General features: G+C 39.7%; 1 long non-coding RNA gene across 1 annotated transcript in view; it reads left to right on the plus strand.

Moving 5' to 3' along the window:
• Positions 1–20,547, plus strand: part of LOC115079954 — a 157,539-nt gene that overhangs the window by 14,452 nt on the left and 122,540 nt on the right. Inside the window, exon 2 of the long non-coding RNA XR_003853461.1 lies at positions 3,625–3,770. This is a non-coding gene — a long non-coding RNA (uncharacterized LOC115079954). The remainder of the gene's footprint in view (positions 1–3,624; positions 3,771–20,547) is intronic.

Below are 20,547 nucleotides of genomic sequence, written 5' to 3' on the forward strand. Positions count from 1 at the left end.
TCTATGGGGATGCTTTAAACTAAGACACGATGTGATTTTTGCATGTTTACTCACACACTACTGAACTGATTAGAAACATTTTCTGTTTACATTTGGGTGAAAATAATGCAGTATTGGAAAGGAGGTTTGTTTTTTTTTAAGGCCAATGATTGGAGACACTAAAAATCTGTGTTTCCAGCAGGATTTTCTAAGCTTCTTTTTACCTCCTTCAAAAAAAAATTCCAAGATATGTATTTTATCTTTATATCCTTTGGGTGGATTTAGTGTTTGTTCCTTTTTAGTGATATTCACCTACCTGCACGTTGCCTTGACTTATACTTCAGCTACCAACAAGGAAGAAACAGCAGCATCAAGATCAAAGAGAATTGTGCTTGAACACAGAGTGAAATCAGCACATCAGTTGGATTTGTGGAATACAACATAGAACATCAACCATAATAACCCTCTTAGGGCTTTCTTCATGAAGGATTTTCTCCCATTCTGTGCCTATGGGGGGGTGGGAAGAAAGCATAAGGGTGAATTTTAAAAACCCTACGCTCACCAAAGCCGGGAGGTACGCGCGGATCTCGAGCCGGCATGTGCCACACTGATTTTAAGAAGAGCCCGGGTATGTGCTCATCTCCTGGTACATGCACAAATCAAAAAGTGCAAAAAAAAAGAGGTGGGGCATGGGTGGGGTCTGGGTAGGGCATGGGAGGGGCATGGGCGTTCCGAGTAAGTTGCCTGAAATGTGTGTGAAAGTATTTACGTACACAAGCACGCGCCAGGGTCCCCCTACTGTGTAACTTTACTTCTGCTATGGATGGCGCGTAAGTTTTAAAATAAAAAAATCAGGGCGCGTCAGCAGGGTTTGCAGGATCGGGGCTAATAGAGTAAAAGGGAGGAAGGTTAGGAAGTCGGGAGCCTTTACCTGGGTGAACTGGGAATGGATTGGGGAAACTGGTAATTGCATCGGTGCACGTATCTAAAAATATCCCCCCGCTTACCCAGTAGAGCCAGCATTTTTGCGCTCAAGCGTGTCCATACAAAATTGCACTCACGTATATGCGCGTACAGTCAATTTTATATTATACGCGCGTATGTTATAAAATGGCTGTGTCCATTCATGCGAGCCGCCATATGCGTGTACATGTATGCCTGCACGGCTGCTTAAAAATGGACGTCATAGTAAATCAAGGCTTTCATACTATCTAAATGCAATATTCCAAAATATTGCCACAACCATTACTAACTTGTTCATTATTTATCTGATATTGAAAAAGACACTGGAAAGGAATATTATTATGGAAGCAATTTCTGAGTGATTCTTATTACATAGATTTTGACACAATATAGCTTTTATGTCATTATACCAAAAAGACAGACAAACTCAAGTCAGACTACAATACTAGTTACAACACAAGGAACAATGTTATAATGTAGTTGGCAATACGTGCTCATTATTTTTGAAAATTAAAACAGGAGAATATAATCAGCAATATGATAATTCCTTTGAGCTAAAATTATATCTAATCATTTTTTAAGTATTGAGAGTGCGTAATTCAAGTACACTGAATGAATGTGTCGTGCAAACCTTTTAAATTCTTTACTGTGAAGAAATAGCAGGAAATACTTAGCTATAGACCCTAGATCTTCATGATCCAAAAAAAAAAAGTCATATCCTTCATTGTTACTCATCTCTTTATCAGTTAGCACAGGGAGCCAGTGGATGTACACCTATGAGTTTGTTCAGTACAGAATTACCTCCTGTATATTTTTTTGCTAATGAGACTTAGGGTCAGATATACTAAACTTTTTTCTCCCCCTAGATACAAAATGGAAAAAACCTTTGTACATCTGCCCCTTAACTGGAATAAACTCATGCGTGTCTGGTCAAGCAACACATGTTGCAAACTTCCAAAATGATTGCATGAAATTGTAACTCCTAGGGGGCTACTAGTTCATCCATTCAGTCATCTTACCTACCTTTTCTTACATAGATGTAGATGTAATTACATTACTAGCCTTTCCAAGCCCAATGCAAGTTGCATTCAGGTACAGTGGCTATTTCCATATCTCAAGAAGGCTTACATTCTGAGAGGTCTATACCCCAAAGGTTTTCTCCCGTTCTACAGCTATGAAAAATTTGCTTCGTAAATAGAGCCCTATGTTTTCACCTGAGGCAAGGGAGGGTGAAGTGACTTTTTATTTCTTATTTAATAATGAACATTTTGATATCCCATCTTTTCCCAAAGTTGGTCTGAAGGCGGATTACGATAAATTTAAATAAACAGAGACATTAGAACAGCTTACAGTCAAATCAGAATTTGCAATTAATGACGCATTGGGATCCGGTATAGGAAATCCCATTTGTGAATAGTTTCAAGACCCATTTGTGTCCCAAGTCCTTCCTAGAGGGTTCAGGAAGTTGGGGTTGAAGAGGTGAATCTTAGGGGAAGACCTGGTTGAAAAGCCATGCCTTAGCTTGTTTTTTCCTGAACTTATGGAAGCATGGGTGTAAGCACAAGATTAGTGATACTTTGTCCCAAATGTTTGGTGCGTGACAGCTGAAAGCATGGAGCCTCATGCAGGACCATCTGGCAGCAGTCAGGAGAGGGAGAGGAAAGAAGAGCCATTTTGGTGGACCGGCATTCCCTTGAGGGCATGTAAGGGGAGCGAAGTTGAGAAAGAGATTCAAGGGCCTGTTTATTTAAGCATTTGCAGACATAGCTTGCTTTCTACTGGGAGCCAGTGAGGATGGTGTAGAATACGTTTGATATGATCAGCTGCTTTTGTACCTACCAAAATTCCCGAGGAGCATCAGTGGGAGACATGGAAGGCTAGCATCCCTGCTCTAACCACTAGGCTACTCTTCTAAAGCAGTTGTAGTCTAATGAGGCACAAGTAGGATTTAATGACAAGGGGTCTCTGTTCTCTGTTTAAAAAGCTGTCCTAGAGACAATTATGTTTAACTAGGAAATAAAACTGAATTCAGACAATTGAACTGAATACAGTTATAGTAATCAAATCTGTCCAATATTTGATGATGAATCCGCTCATATCAAGTTCAATATTGCAAAATAAATATGCAGTTCAGAGATCATCCTTCCATGTATCGTGGACACATCAGTCAGTACAGGAAACTGGAAGGAAAATGTATAAATCAAATTACACATATTTACTATCCAAATTCAACCAGTGCGTAGACTCTGGCTTTCGGGAGATTTACATTCATTGTCAATGACTAAAGCTGTGAGCAAATCTGGAAGAGTCCTGATGATACTGGCAGAGAGCGTCAGAAGAAATGGATCAAGTTCCATCTCTATTTCATTGGCTCAGGGGCATAGCATGATGTAAAACACAATATTAATTTAATATTAGTGTCAACTCTTGGGCTTTGCAGACTGGATAAATGAACATGGACATGATAGTGATACGGAATATGACTAATGCTCGGAAAAACAAGTAGCAATGCCATTTCTATGCTGTATTTGTTATTATTGAGAATCTTTTTTTTTTCTGTCTCTAAATATGTGACACAGTTTTTTAAGATGAACAATACAAGTGCTCAAGTAATAATTAGCTGAGTTGTATGCACACCCTGGCTACTTGTGTGTGTATTTATCTATCTATCTATCTATTTAGATAACTGGACAATAAAATTGTGCGCATAACAAAAAGCAAGTCACCGATGGCCAAGATATGTGTGTAACTCAGCTGAAACGAAGACAAAAATGTTAATAGTCACCTTACTTTATACCACTGTTGCTGAAAACTGTGACCATAAAATGGTAAGTGTCAAATATGTATTTTATAAGGCATGTCAAATGAAGAGAGAACTTTTGCTCAAATAATTGTATAAAAGTCCAGGTTTCTCAGGTACACAAACAATAACTTGTATAAGTGTGATATATAAGCATGCACACAAATACAAGGTCATTGGGAATTGTTCCACGAAGAGAAGCATTTTCATCTGATTTTTCCAATCAATCTGTTGCCAAAATACAGCACACAATGCATCCTGTACAGGAAGGGTGGAGAAGAAGTTGAACTGAAGGACCACTTTGTGTTTAATCACTGATACTTTTAGTGGTATAGTTATAAAGGCGTACTGGTTTGGGATTCATAACTTTTGGTTTAACTAACCATCTCTAGATTGGCTATATATGGAATCCTGGCATTGTATTACCTGCATAATTTGCTTGTAATCACATCATGCTGTAGTTGGGGAAAGCTATTAATAGTGCATCAAACTCTAAATCAGTTCAGCAGTTCTAATTAGATTCTATTAAATTCACAATTAAGAGACAACAAGCTGGAACATATCTGAGGTAGTAGAGCTAGAACTGAGCAGCGTTTGGAGCCAAGAATAAACTTAGTCATGGCAAATGATAAACGATTACAGTGCCATGAAATAGACCGAGCTGCAACCTGCAGCACTCACTGTAGCTTTCCCAGGCTTGGAGTTTCTTAAGAACTGGGGCATGGGTCGAGGATTTTTAACTGAAGGGTAAGACGCTGCTACAGTCAAGTCTTTGCTTCCAACATGGCGTTTTATGACTCTTCTCCCTTGAGAGGTGGAATCAGGCCGATCCCACGGTGGATTCTGTAGACTATATTTAGACATCGCCATCCTTTGAGGCGGTCAGTAAATATCCAGAATATGCAAACAAAACATTTACACCCACTGATCAAATCAGCATAGGAAGTCTCAATTTTGAGGGTTAGCAGATTTGAAATAGCTCCTAGAAAGGTTAACATCGGAAGAAGCAGAATAGAAAGTGCAGTATTCTGTGTTCAGCAGAGATTAAAATCCTCTAAATATCAGTTTATGAGCCTGACCAATATTCTCTTCTCATGCAATCTGTAGAAAGCACCAAAGCAGATAGGAAAACGCTCTGTCTCTTTAAGCAGCAGGAGCTGACTGGAAAGAAAAGGACAGAGCTCAGCCAGTGAGGTGAAAAAGTCAGACATCTGGTTGTTTTTTTGTATTTCTGCTTGCAGTTCAAGGCAAAAGGTTGCAAAAAAAAAAAAGAAAAGAGAGTTCCTGATGCTGCAGCTTCCCCTCCCCCGGCTGGCAGAGAGAAAACCACTGGTAGGACTTAAGATCATAAAACCTTCATCCAAGGAGAGGCTGCAGCAAGGCTTTGGCAGGGTTTCAAAGTAGCTGAACTCCCACAGTGACTAAACAAATTCCAAGAGAGAGGGCTTTTTTAACATTTGTTTTCATCATGAAAGAAGAACAGACATTTGTTCAGGCCATAATCGCATGTGCAGTGAAGGACCGTTGCCAAAAAATGATGTAATCAATGCAAAATTAGTTTCCATTCCTCTGTAGATTAGGTTCAGTTTTATTGTCCAACTCATCTGAAAGTAAAAAAAAAAAATATATAATAATCATCATTTTGGTGGACAAACATGTCATCAATAATACACTCTCTGTTATTTGCGACCATAATAAGACGTTTCCATCTCCATCTCTCATGCCGCCCAACGATATCTTCACCTCTTGTCTAACTTCAGTATACACTTAAAAATATAATTCTTTTAGGGATGGTCTAAGGGAACGGGCACAGTTTTACTAAACCTTTCACCTCTGTCTGCATCACTAATTCAAATCTGGCTTAAGCTGATATTGACAGAAAGCCATTATCTATCCAAAAGCTGTCTGATGGGCCCTCATGACGTGAGAGAACTGTCTCAGTTTCACTTCCAGTGGCCCTTGTGCTCATGTCACTGAAAAAAGACAATAACAGTTTGGAACATGGTGGCCCACATGGCACTAGCATGGAGACTCACCCTTCAAGGTGGAAACCCCAGATCAGAATTGAGGAACATTGTCAGGACTGTGTAGGGAAGCCTGCTCTGCTGCTTGTCCATGCCATACCTATACTGTGGATAAATGAACGTGTAACTTCAACTAGGGTACACAAAACGTGACCAGCTGCTAGTTCTTTGAAATTTCTTGAGCAAATAGTGTAGTCAATTGGCCTCGGAGAATACAATTTACTGGGTAGGGAAACATTTTCCCTCTGTGGTTGAACTGAGGCACTTCCACCTAAGACAAATTCTAACCCTAAAAAAAAAAAAAGCTCAGGCCATACTTTGAATTGGTGTTTCCAATAATACTACCGTTTATTAAACACGAACACATGGTTCCACAGTAAAAATAAAATCAGTAGGAAAACCAAAATATCATTAGAAGTACAACAAATTCCTCACAACAAGGGGTTATTATTATTTATTTATTTTTTAATTTTTATATACCGGAATTCCTGTATACAATACAAATCAGTCCGGTTTACATGAAACGAAAAGATAGCCCTGGTCTGGGAAGTCAGACCGGGGTTTTTTACAAAGAACATTGAACAATAATATATAATACATTGAACAATAACATATAATACAATCCTTGAACATTGAACAATAACAATAAATACTTAAATTAAGTCATTTAGCATGTTAAACTTAAATTAAACTTAAATCTAAATTGAATTTTAATTTTGGAAAATATTGTGTATTATTAACTGTAATACAAAATATTCCCAAGTTCAGTCAGGATAAGGCGCTTAGTTAAATTCTGGAGATTGCTTAGTTCAGTCAGGATAAGGCGCTTAGTTAAATTCTGGAGATTGGAACGCTTGCCTGAAAAGCCAGGTTCATTTAAGTTCATTTAAGACAAAAGTTTAAGACAAAAGACAAAAGGGTTCATTTAAGACAAAAGTTTAAGACAAAAGTTTAAGACAAAAGACAAAAGGGTTCATTTAAGACAAAAGTTTGTACAGTTCATTCAAAGAAAGATCAGTTACTTACAGGGTCATTCATCAAAGTGTGTTATGGCGTTAATGCCCGCAATAACGCCTGCGATATTTATCACAGCATGCAGGGAAGCTGTGCAATATGCCCAAAACAGCCGTATTGCAATTTGTGATAAATATTGCAAATTCCATTTTGGGCATTTTTTTTGGGGGGGGGGGGGGGGAGAGAGAGCTTCTGGGGTGGCACACATAGTAGTCAACTATTTATACTACTATAGGAGGGCCAGCTAGTAACTCGAAGTGAGGTTTTAGTGGTCGCGTAGGGTTTAGGGGCCAGTTTTACATGCAGAGTGAGATGTGCGAACAGCACAGTACACCTCAGTGAAGATTTGATGTCATTTGGAGTGAGGGAAGTCACACTAAGATGATATTTCTACAATGTTCTCTCACCCTAGCTTGATAGTACCCTGTTATAGAGTCCATCAAGCTAGGGCGAGAGAACATTGTAGAAATATCGTGAGACTTTCCTCACTCCAAATGACATCAAATCTTCACCGAGTTGTACTGTGCTGTTCAAACATTTCACTCTGCATGTAAAACTGGCCCCTAAACCCTACGCCACCACCAAAACCTCACCTCGAGATACTAGCTGGCCCCTCCTATAGTGATATAAATACTTGACTACTATGAAGGCCTTATAAAGAGGATGAAAACTTTAATGCTCGTCGCGATAACGTCACAGGTGTTATCCATGTGAAAATTATAGCATTTTGATTAATCTAGGCCTTAATTCTATGTAATTTAGATACATGATGCAACTACAAAGAGGCAGGCCGTTCTCTCTGGTGTTTTGCCCATGCTTCCTCTCAGGGAGTCTTCCAAAAAAGAAACTAGGTCTTAAACTTAGGAGCAGATTTACTTCCTCCATAGAAAAATGTGTCGCCACTGGTTTCTGCACCAGGGAGCACAAACAGCAAACAGTCAGGCAAAATACTGGAAGCAAAAGGCAAAGCAAAAGGCATATATTCTCTGCAAGTTATCACCCTTTATACCACTAGATGTCACTGCTGACATTATCATGGCTTAAAGGCACAAACCCAATCTACGTACTCTGTTGTTGAAACACATGCAGCCCGTTATTTTCCATAGATAGAGGTTAAGTAAGTTTAAATAGAGGTTAAGCTTGGGCTATTTTGGGATCAGCATCACAGAAGGCTTTCACTTCCAGCACTGTCAATCCAATATCATTAGGAATACTAAAATATTCATAGGAAAAGAGATTCATTCCTCTGCTCAGAGGTAATAAAGGCTGTCACTATTGCTGCACCAGACATTTCTGCAGCTTCACAAAAATCATAAGAGCAGTGATGCAGTAAATTGCCTTCCAATTCTTTATAAAGTTGAATTGATGAGTGAGAGAGTTGACAAAGAGATATTAAAATGTTGGAGATATAGGAGGGAAAGCATAATTAGTTTTTATCTATTTATCAAAAAAACATTATTTTGGTGACAGCCCATGACGCAGGAAGAAATGCTTTGTGCTGTCATGCAGAAGTGCTGGTTCAGATACCAGGCTAGGTGTCTGCTGTCTGATCCAGCCAGGATTGGAAATGCTGAGGAAGCAGCATTTATGGCACTTGGGAGGACATTGTCTCAGCAGTTGCTCGATAATGACATCTAGTGGCCAGACTTAGAGTCCACATTAGCTGGGTTCTGAAGGGGGCCATGGTTTGTGCTCCCTGGGAAGGACTGTTATTGTGATGACGGGGCTGGGCTTCGCTGGCTAGCTTCACCTCTCTCCCCAACTATTTTGGTGATGGCCTCCCATAGGACAGACCCATTTTACCATCTCCAAATATAATTTTTTTCATTGACAGAAGCAAGAGAGAACAAATATATGTGGACTTAACAGTAAAGTAAAATAACTGTATTTGTGTGTTGACTTGATGATGATGACCATGGAAAGGAGTTAGTCCATGACAGCTTTGGAAAGTTGAGTCTTAAATCTTTCTGTACATTTGTTTAGATTTTTCATTCATTAGATTTAACCATAGCTCTTTCTTCTGTTCAAGTAATGAAAGATATAAACTAAGGCTGACACAAATATCACAAATTTCACAATAGGAGTATCATGAATCAAAGCACACCAATGGTACTGAAGGCAAGGTACTGAATACCTTCAAGATATCAGGGATCATTTTTATGCCTATCATTATTTAAGATTTATTTTCTTAAGCATACTAAAATGTATAATCTTGTAATCTTTAAGGGATCCCGTTAACAAAAAAAACAGGACTGTTTTGGATAGGTCCTGATATCCTGTAGCTAGTTGGTAGAATCACTAGAAATCTCTGTTCTCCATAAAAATTTGCATTAGGTTGATGTAATTCTTCAAACGTTGCTGAGCAGTGAGTGGCACGTCATGTCAGCTTGCCAGCTTTCTGTATGTTTGGCACCAGTCTTGCTGCCAAAATGTATTTATGTAAACTGAAACTACTCATGAGCCAATAAACGATTCTGAGGAAGACCTATGAGCAACTCCTACATTCAGAAGAGTTTTGCCATAGACAGAGAATAGAAGAAACAGTAAAAACCCAATGTCAGAGTTGTCCCTGAGGTGCCATTTGCTGTGCCATCCATATAAATCTTTCATCTCTGTCTCTTTCTTCTAACCCTGTAAATAAATTGACCAGGTAGTGCCATGTTGTAAGGAACAAGCCAAGCCAATCCTGGTTGTAGGCGATTGGATCAACAGGCCTATAATTCCAATTTCTGTAAGAACAGGAGGACTGCGAGGCCATAGATGAAGTGGAGTAAGGGTGGGATAGGCTCGGCCTGACACTAGGAAACGGTGCTCTCTGATCACCTCACTTAACAAATCAGTGGAACCATCCTCACTGCTCTCTGCTCTGCCGGTAGACCACAAGCCTAATCCACTTCACCAACCGCAACAGGCAGTGCAGGCTTTAAAAAAAAAAAAAAGCAACCGTTGGTATCCGATGATCAGTTTTCCAAACCACTGCAGAATTGCCCTTAAGGGATGGGCAACTGAGATCCAACCATTGAAAAACCAAAGATAGCCGAGGTCTTTCCTTTGGGAACACAGTTGCTGTAGAAAGGAGTTTGGCTCAGCGTCAAACTAGCAGCTGCTTTAGAAGGACCTTCCTTATCCAGCAGGAACGATGAAGGCAGTTGGCTGGGATAGGCTCCATCTGTTTCTGCTTGCCCAGCCTGCCTGCCTTTACTGGTAAAGCAGACGCTCACATGACACAACCTGAAACCTGTTTTCTTTGTTTCGGTTTTTTTATTTTTTTTTAACAAATAGATAAGACGAACAAAAACAGCACAATAATACTTTGCAAAATGATATTCTGATGCCCTTTCCCATTAAATACAGCACATTGAATGAAGGCGGGCTTCACCACAAAGCTTCACCCAGGTAGAAAGAAATCAAAATGCATTAATGTTAAAAAAAAAAGGGGGTGAAGGTGATGCAAATATTCTGAACGGTATTTTATGTTTAAATCTTTTTTATTAACTTTTCAGACAGTGCTCAGTAAACACAGTGTCCAAGTACATAGCTCGGCAAGGTCACTGGTTGGTTCTGTCCAGCAACCTCTTGTCACAGATAGCAAAAACCTGTCCCTCCTTAACAGGAAAAAAACCCCCTCCCCATGCAAGGCTTTATGCTGCAAAGCTTCTTATCCTGACAGCACCCTATATAACATCAGACCTTTATGAAGCCCTCAAAAGTCAATATTTCAAACATTTCCATGGTATGTTACAAGTTAGCCTAATTACCCAGAATATGGTACGGGAGTGTATGTGGAAAAAAAAAATGTGTTTCATGTCATTATGCTGTTTCGTTTCAGATGTATGGTATGTCTAATATTTTGTTTTCCCATGTATATCATTTCATTTATTCAGTTTGTTTTTTGCATGTGCTATATTTTTAAGAGAGAGGCGTCTTTGGAGTTTTTTTCCTTTTTGGATATATCTATATTTTTATAACACATGTCCTTTACTAATGGCACATGTCCATACTGTGTAGCGCGGTAAAGCTACATAATTTATTTATTTTTATTTATTTTAAAATCTTTTCTATACCGTCGTTTAGTCATACACCATCACAACGGTTTACAGATAGGCATATATAATAATGTTCAAATTGGGTAATACTTTTTAATGAAGTGCCAATAAGGTTCTGGTTACATAGTTTCACAAATAAAAGCTACTTGATAAGTGGCATGGATCTTGTCCATTTATATCAGTAATAGATTAAAGTACTATACATGTATAGTTATACTGTCTTTTATCTAGTATTAGTAGTTAGACAGAAATTAAATAATAAAATACGCACATAGATGACTGCGTGCTGCGTGTTGATGTTCTGCTGCCTGTTTAGTCAGAAAATAACACATTAAGGGGAGTTCATGTTCAAAAACCATTTAGATAGATGACCCAACAGTTATCCTCCTAAATGGCATAGCTGTCTATATTCAGCCCTTATCTGGCTGCCTGGCTGTGCGCTTCCACCGTGGTTCCTTAGCTACACCAGACGCGCCGGGCCCGGGTTGAGGTAGGAGGCTACCACGATCCGGGCTGAAGAGAAAGCACTCTTTAAGGTACAGGGAAGGAGAGGTGAAGGAGAGGGCCCGGAGAGTTTAAAAATTTAAAAAGCAAGGCAGGAACCTGAGCGGGGGGAGAGGAGAGGCTGCCGTCGACCCCCGGTATATATATATATTTTTTTTTAAATACCGATTTGGACTCTTTGGAGAGGAGGCAGCAGGGTCGCACCATGAAGTTTGGATTGAAGGAAAGGGAGGGGGGGTGGATTTAGTCAGGGCCTGTAGACCTGCGGTTTTGTTTTGTTTTTTTCATTAGGTTTGCTTCTTAATCAGATATCTTTTGGAAGATATCCGGTTAAGTGGCTGGTTACCTGGCCGCATAACTAATCATAACTAGCTATGTTCAAAAGAATATCTGCTTATGTTTAAAGTTATCCGGCTATTGATAGCCATATAACTTTGACTGGGGATAATCAGTGGGGCGGTTACCCCACTGGACATCCAGGACAAGTTATCCGGCTAACTCTAGCCGGATAACTTGTCCACTAAACGGCCAACTGAATATTGGCCTCAAGGTTTTACGGTGTCATTTCATATAGGCATTTCAATTTGTGTTATGTCCTGTGTTTTCATGTCATGGTAAAATAATGTCCCATCCAAGTATGCAGTATATGGGGCACTCACTCACTGCCCTTTAATCTGTCGTGCTTCCCCAGTAATCCAGTATTTTACCTGTCATAAGAACATGCAATACTGGGTCAGACCAAGGGTCCATTAAGCCCAGCATCCTGTTTCCAACAGTGGCCAATCCAGGTCATAAGAACCTGGCAAGTACCCAAAAACTAAGTCTATTCCATGTTACCACTGCTAGAAATAGAGGTGGCTACTTTCTAAGTCAACTCAATTAATAGCAGGTAATGGACTTCTCCAAGAACTTATCCAATCCTTTTTTAAACACAGCTATACTAACTGCACTAACCACATCTTCTGGCAACAAATTCCAGAGTTTAATTGTGCATTGAGTAAAAAAGAACTTTCTCTGATTGGTTTTAAATGTCCCATATGCTAACTTCATGGCGTGCCCCCTAGTCTTTCTATTATCCGAAAGAGTAAATAACCGATTCACATCTATCCGTTCTAGACCTCTCATGATTTTAAACACCTCTATCATATCCTCCCTCAGCCGTCTCTTCTCCAAGCTGAAAATTCCTAACCTCTTTAGTCTTTCCTCATAGAGGAGATGTTCCATTCCCCTTATCATTTTGGTAGCCCTTCTCTGTTTCTTCTCCATCGCAATTATATCTTTTTTGAGATGCGGCGACCAGAATTGTACACAGTATTCAAGGTGTGGTCTCACCATGGAGTGATACAGAGGCATTATGACATTTTTTGTTTTATTCACCATTCCCTTTCTAATAATTCCCAACATTGTTTGCTTTTTTGACTGAACCGACAATTTCAATGTGTTATCCACTATGACGCTTAGATCTCTTTCTTGGGTTGTAGCACCTAATATGGAACCTAACATTGTGTAACTATAGCATGGGTTATTTTTCCCTATATGCATCACTTTGCACTTATCCACATTAAATTTCATCTGCCATTTTGATGCCCAATTTTCCAGTCTCACAAGGTCTTCCTGCAATTTATCACAATCTGCTTGTGATTTAACTACTCTGAACAATTTTGTATCATCTGCAAATTTGATTATCTCACTCGTCGTATTTCTTTCCAGATCATTTATAAATATATTGAAAAGTAACGGTCCCAATACAGATCCCTGAGGCACTCCACTGTCCACTCCCTTCCACTGAGAAAATTATCCATTTAATCCTTCTGAAAATCCAAGTATACTACATCTACTGGTTCACCTTTATCCACTTGTTTATTAACTCCTTCAAAAAAGTGAAGCAGATTTGTGAGGCAAGACTTGCCTTGGGTAAAGCCATGCTGACTTTGTTCCATTAAACCATGTCTTTCTATATGTTCTGTGTTTGATGTTTAGAACACTTTCCACTATTTTTCCTGGCACTGAAGTCAGGCTAACCGGTCTGTCTCCGCTGATGCAGTGATTTAACATTTCCGATCTGTTTTCTGATAGCGTTTTAAGTCTTGTCAGATGGGGTAGCTGATTAAGTATTCCATTCAATTTTAGTAAAACGTATTCATTGTTTTTTCACATCCATATGAATAAGGAAATTGTTTTATCGTGGGGATCAGAAATCTATCTTATTACATGTTCCTCCAGTATTCACTCACAGAACTGTAACCTGGTTTATCACACTGAATATGGATCTGATAGTTTAATGACAAGGAAGCCGACAACTGAAATTAAATTTTTGTTCTGGAAACATGGAGAAAGGTTGCCATGGTAATGCATGCATAGGATTTTGATTGCACATAAAGGCAAATTAAAGCACCACAGATAAATTACTTTCAGAAATCTATTAGCCAGTATTGCTAATTTTGTTTCTATTCTATCAAAACTATGGTTTTTAAAGTTTCATGTTTTCAGCTGGTAAGCCCAGCTACAAAAAGACGTTTGACATTGAAACATCTAGTTCTTAAAATCAACAACAGAAATATTTAATCTAGGTTACTTGCAGTAATGCCTCAAGAAAACCAAACACAAAATACAAACTGCTTTTTGCAAAAAGAAACCCCTTTTCAAAAAAAATGTGCCAAGTTTTTCTTCAAGCATCACTTTTAGGCTTTTCATAAAAGTCCTTGATTAAAATCACAGCCTCCAGTTTCTTATGATTCCACGCTTGCATCAAAGTCCGTAGATGTAGACTACCCAGTCCCCGCAGAGCCGCACAAAGCTGGGGAGGAATTGGGGGGGGGGGGGGGAGTCCCCAGCACAAGAGGAAAGGACTAGAACAAATAGGCACCCAGGGGCCCGCCTCCATCTTCCCCTGCCACTGCTGGCCCCCCCCTTTCCCTTGTTGGCGGACAATGGGAAGCGAGTGCTGGTGCCTTGGTCCATGTCCTTCTCCTTTCTAACCAAAGGCCTAAACTTGTGCTTTGACCCATGCGACACTGCAGCATCCCGGATGGTTCAAACTGCAAGCCTGGCTCCTGGTGGCGGCGGAGGAAGAGGATGTGAACCGAGCTGCTGCTGGAGGAAGAGGAGGGAATTGAAGGCAGTAGGGAAGAATGGTAGATGGTTAGGGTTGTGAATAAGGTGAGACCTGTGGAGGGCGAGATTGTTAGAGAGGGGATCTGAGAGTGGGAGAGGAAGTCATTTGGGCTAGGGGGGTAGTATGAGAGAAAAGCACCCCTTTCCCCCCCCCCCCCCCCCAGTCCTCTCTTTACATATGGTGGGTAGGTATCCACTGCAGCCACAGGGCCTCTCTTCGGTCTTGGCAAGATGAGATCTGCCGTGGTCACGTTACAGCGGGATGGGTGATTCTGGCAGTACTTGGGGCACCCCCCTCCCCCCACAGCTCTCAGCTCCTTGGGTGATCGCCCAGCTTGTCCACTCCAGAATCCAGCCTTGATACCTCTAGAGATGTAGTGAAAGGTTTTGTGTTACTGTCACATATAAATATGCAATTTAATGCATGTATTTGTTGCACCTTTTAAAATGCTTTTCACTAAAGGCTTATGTGCTTTTTTGCCCTTCAGTAAATAGTGTGTTAATTGCTCTGTGATAACAGATATTAAAAACACATTTTAACTTGCTGTTATTGCATGTCAGTAAATAGGCACTTTAGTTTGCTATAATAAAAATGTTAGACTGGATATCTTTTAAAATAAGTTAAATCCTAAAGCTCAGCTCTCATATTGCTGAAAATTTTTCATATTTATTTTGAATACCCCTTTAACTTTAATTTTTGCAATCATTTCAGTTAAACCTCCCAAATGACTAAAATGTGTTACAATGTCATAAAAATAAATGTTATATAGAAGAAAGTAAAATTATTATTAATTTTAATGTATAAGATGCCTTATTAAAAAAAAAACAACAACTCTAAGCAAATAATAAAAACATAAAACAGAAACACATAATAAAACATATACATCACAATTACAGTAAAAAGCCAAATCTTGCAAAGTTTAGCTGAAGGACAAGTATTATCCCACTAATCTCACCTCTTTGGGAAGGGCTGGGGGGTGGTGCCATCAGGTGTGGGCGGAGCACCCAGGGGCACCATTTGTCCAAAATCGTAGCTCCTTAACCACTGTTCAAAGTCCCTGACCATTCTTTTCTGAGAGGAGGATGAAGGTGTAGGGTGTGCTATGCGTCTCCATGTTTTCCTGCTAGGAGGTTTGGTGCTCTCTTTGGTTGTTGCAAATCCTGGACACAGAAGCCTCATGTTACTGTACAACTGAAAAAGAAAAAAATAATTCAAAGCAAATATGTCTGAAAACTGAGGAATGAAAAATATCAGAATGTAGATCCTCAGCAAATTAAGCATGTAAATCACAATTATAGTCTCTTGTCCAGCTTGGTGGAGATAATGTGGGCTGCCTAAGAGACTATAATTGTGATTTGCATGCTTAATTTGCTGAGGATCTATATTCTGAAAAAGAAGAAAAACAACATAAGATACAAGATACTTAAACCTTTCCTTAAATCTTAGCTAATGAAAGGCAGAGAAGAGAAAGGAAAATTGACAGAGGAACCAAGGCATGAAACAGGCCTGGTCCTGATGTATAACCTTTCTCTTTTTTCCTTCTAGGTCTAGTGAAAGTCTCCTTTAGATGGGGTCAAATGGGAAGGAAAAGGCAGAATTGGATGCCTAAAGGGAAGGTATGAAGGCAGCCTTCATCAATATCAGATTTAAGATTTTGGCACCCATAGAATGGACCAAAAGGATGGGTGGGACCAGTAGCAGTCCCAGGGCATGGCCCTAGAAACCAGGTATCTGGTACTCTAGGCAATTGCTTATGCTTAAATCCAGGCCTGGTAATTTATTATCTCATCTTTTATTCTGGTATAGTAAACCACGTAATCATGATGGCTAAGCTAATTTTTTGGGGGGACAATGGAAGACCAGTGGACTGTGCCTTCATAAGCTCCTCAATACAGGTCATTCTTAAAAATCAAATTAAAAGTTCAGGAACTAATTCATTGTCATAATAATGAAATGATAATGATCTCAAGGAGCCATCAAAATGTCTAATAATGGAAAAGAAAGTAAAATGTTTAAATAATTTATAGCCTAGCTGACATATTACTTTTACTACATTTGAACAATTGTTAGCAAAATTTTCTTCCAAGTGACTTCTTAGTTTGTTTGTTTTTAACCCAACAGAGCTATAAAAAGGTTGTGTGAAAGTAATTGGTTGTTTTTTTTTCCTTTACAAGCATCTAACTATTTATAGAATTCTAGAACAATAGCTGACCTTGAAACGGTATTAAATATGGACAGCCTCTGTGTTATGATTGTCCTTCAGCATCCCCCCCACCCAACGGCTTGTTTCTGGCTCCCCTGGTCAGAGCTGCCAAGATGTGCTGAGGGTGGAGACATCCAATCAGCCATAAACAAAGTCAGACAAATGAAGACATTTTAGCGCTCGGAACGATGGCAAAAGTTGCTTGGATGAGTGCTGGTGTTTATTCTGGCATTAAATGAAAACAGAATAAAACGAACTGAGCCAGAAGCTATCTCCAGTGCTTGTTAGATTTAATTATCCCATGCTGTCCTGCGGAAAGCATTTAAAGAGACACTGTGGTAGCTGCTAAAGGGGGAATTTGTTGACAGAACGTTTAGGTCTTCCTTTCCCATCCAAGATCATAATGCAGTAGATTTATAATTCTTCTCTTTTGTTTTTAAGTAAATCTGTCAGTCCAGCAAATCAGTTTTTATTGGGGGCATGATTTGATAAAGTTAGCTGGATAAAGGCAGACAACTCAGCCCATGATCGGTTGGATAGTGTATAGATAGGGCTTGGTAGTTTCCTGGCACCTCTAGATCCCACCACTGACTTTTGTGATCATAGTTACACTAGGAAGAGTGAACTTTTTTTACTCAGTCTCATAAAAGACACTGGGACCACTGAAGCTCAGGCATCTCTGAAAGATGAGGAAGTGTAGCATTGTCCGCTGCCATATGGGAACATGAGCCTAAATTTTCAGTATACTGTATTTGTGTGACTTGAAAAGAACCAGTTCTAAAAGTATATTATCATCCTCTTTCATGTTATTTATTTACATACACTTCCCCTAATGCGGGCAATAGTGCTGAAAAATGATCATGTCAGGAGTTTGATTGAAATTTTAGTGAATTTTTGAAAACCTTGAGGCCGATATTCAAAGATACCAATTTAAAATTAGGTGTCTAAGTTTGGTGCTTATTTTCAGTCGAACTAAGGCTAAGTTCTGGGCTGAAAAATATTTGCATAATTTTAACTTTAGGAGGCCAAAATTCAAAGGCATTTAGCTGGATAACTCACAAGTTATGCAGCTCAATGCCCAAGCTTCAATATCACTAGTACTTCATCAACTAACCTTTAGCCGGATAAACCATTATCCAGCTAAAAATAAGCCAAATAAGTAAAAGATGTTCCAGAGGCATTTCAGGGTGGGGACAAATTAGCCAGGAAACTTACCTGGCTAACTCTGATAGTAGGAGTTAGCCAAATACATTTTTGGATAACTGTAGCTGTTCCCAGATGGGTACTGGCTCTAAAATACTAGAGCAATTCTCTGTGGACCCCGATACACATGTATATGGGGCTGCATGGAGATGTTTAAAAGTTAGACTCTCAGTTTGTACCTGAGGCATTGGAGAGTAACGTGACTTGCCCAAAGTTACAAGGAGCAGCAGTGGAATTTGAATACTGGCTTGCAGCCCACTACTCTAACCAGTAGGCTACTCCTCCTGAATTGATGGACTTTATTTAATTTCTAGCACACATCACATCACTTAATAAAAGTTGCCATCACGCATAGTATTAGCTGCATTCCATACTGGCAATATTAATAGAGAGGCAAGGGTTGAATAATAATGGAGGCTAGTTGCACTCTCATCTTTAGAGGTAGTACACCAGCACCGGCAGCATAGCCATGGGTAGGCTATGGCCCACCCGATACAAGAAGATACCTGATCCCATCATCTCGGTGGCTGAAGAAGGAGATGGCTAGCCAAAGCAAGGCCAACATGGGAGTACATCCCCATAGCAATGAGGAAGAAGGCCTGTCAAAGCAAGGCCACCACAGGAGCCCATCCCCATGGCAGCAAAGAAGAAGGTCCACCAAACTCCAAAGTAAGGCTACAGTGGGAGCTCATCCTTGTAGCAGTGAAAGAGAGGGCATGCCAGAGCAAAGTTGCCATGGGAGCCCATCTCCACTGGAAGAAGGGTTTTGGTGGTGAGGCTTGGTGTGTGCCTGTGAGAATGGGAGCCTAGGTGTGTGCATGAGAGAATGGAAACCTGGGTTGTGTGTGTATGTGTGTGTGTGTGTGTGTGAGTATGAGAGCTTGGATTGTCTGTGTGTGTGTAAGAATGGGAGCCTGTGTTTGAGAGTAAGAATGGGAGCCTGAGTCTATGGTTGTGTGTGTGAGATTGGGAGCCTGGGTGTGTGGGTATGTGCATAAGAATGGGAGCCTGAATGTAGGTATTTTGTGTGTGAGAATGGGAACCTGGGTGTATCAGTGTGTGTGTTTGTCTGTGTGTGTGAGAATAGAAGCCTGGGTGTGTGGGGTTTGTATATAAGAATGGAAGTCTAGGTTGTGTGTGCATTGTGTGTATGTAAGAATGGGAGCCTGAGTGTGGATTTTTGTGTGTGAGAATGGGAGCCTGGATGTTTTGTGTGTGTGTGTATGAGAATAGGAGTCTGGGTGTTTTGTATGTATGAGAATGGGAGCCTGGGTGTTTAGTGTATGTGAGAGAATGGGAGCTTGTATGTGTGGTAGAGCATGTGAGAGTGAGAACTTGTGTATGTATGTGAGAGTGGGAGCTTGTGTGTGTAAGGAAATCTATGAGAGAAAGCATGAACCTATGTGTATGCACATAAGGGAGAAAGGGAAGAAGAGAGAGGAAACAGAAAAAGAAGGATTTAGGAAAAGACTGACAAGGATAAAGAGGAAAAAAGAGACCGGGAGCAACTGATTAGAAAAATAAAAAGATCAAAATAATTTTTTTTCTTTGTTGTCTGATTTTTTTTTTAGCGATTAAAATATGCCATCTTTGGAGATGTGCATTTCTTATAATTTTGTATTTTGCTCTTTAGCAATCCACTGTTCAGTCTGGTTTCTCAGGCTTTCTATTTCGGTTTTGTTTGCATGTTTCTATTTCTATTTTGTAGTCCCTTATTTCTGTATTAGGTAAGGGTCGGGTTGTGTTCTACCCTTATGTTGTATGTAACTTTGTTCTTCCTGTTCAATCTATTGTTTTTTGGTTTCACTCGCTAGTTCAATTCCCCAATTTGATGTAAACCGATCTGAAATGGTCCTCTACCATGAAGGTCGGTATAGAAAAGTGTTAAATAAAATAAATAAATAAATGTAACTGAGGTGCAGTATTGCTGCTAGCGTGTAGTTTCTCTGTAGGGATTTGCAGCAGTCTGGCTTATTCTGTTATCCCAGTAGGTGGTGTATTTAATGTTCTAGGGCCTGGTGTTTATTTGCATTGCTGCTTTTTCATAAGGTTGCAGTTATCTGAGCCACGAGAGTCAGTGCTGTGATTGTATGGTATGACAAGATTCTAGGCATTAGGGGGGTTGGGGGGGGGGGGGGTTTGCAGGGGTTTGTGTTACTTCACAAAATGTTTAGCCATGGAGGGAGTCTTTTTTGCTGAGATGGCACCAGAATCTGAATATAATTTTTTTTGTGTTGGGTTGTAATGTGAACTGTCGTAGTTCTGCTCTGCACCCGTTCTTATGATTATTGCTATTTTATTGTAGTGATGATGATCTCTGCCTTTCTGGAAAGAGGATTCATAAAAGAATATATTGATATTTGTTTTATGGCATGATTGATTGGATCTGATGCTTGTTATGTGTCCTTTGTTTTTTTACATGATATTCTTAAATATTTATAAACTGCAATAAATAGAAAATAAATTAATACAGATTAATAAGGAATTTTAATGTTGGTTAATGCTTGAAATAAAGTTAATATTTGTAAAAGTTTCACTCATGATGTATAACAGCTGTTGTAGACTACTTAGAAACCCATTGTAGGGTGCATGCTAAGGCATTATTTATCAATAGGAGTGCAAATAACAGGGCTCAGACCTGTATGCCTATGGCCCACCCATGTTAACCTTGGGCCCACCAGTACAAGGCTGGTATA

This window comes from Rhinatrema bivittatum, chromosome 18 (genome assembly GCF_901001135.1).
Source record: "Rhinatrema bivittatum chromosome 18, aRhiBiv1.1, whole genome shotgun sequence".
NCBI classification, from domain to species: domain Eukaryota; kingdom Metazoa; phylum Chordata; class Amphibia; order Gymnophiona; family Rhinatrematidae; genus Rhinatrema; species Rhinatrema bivittatum.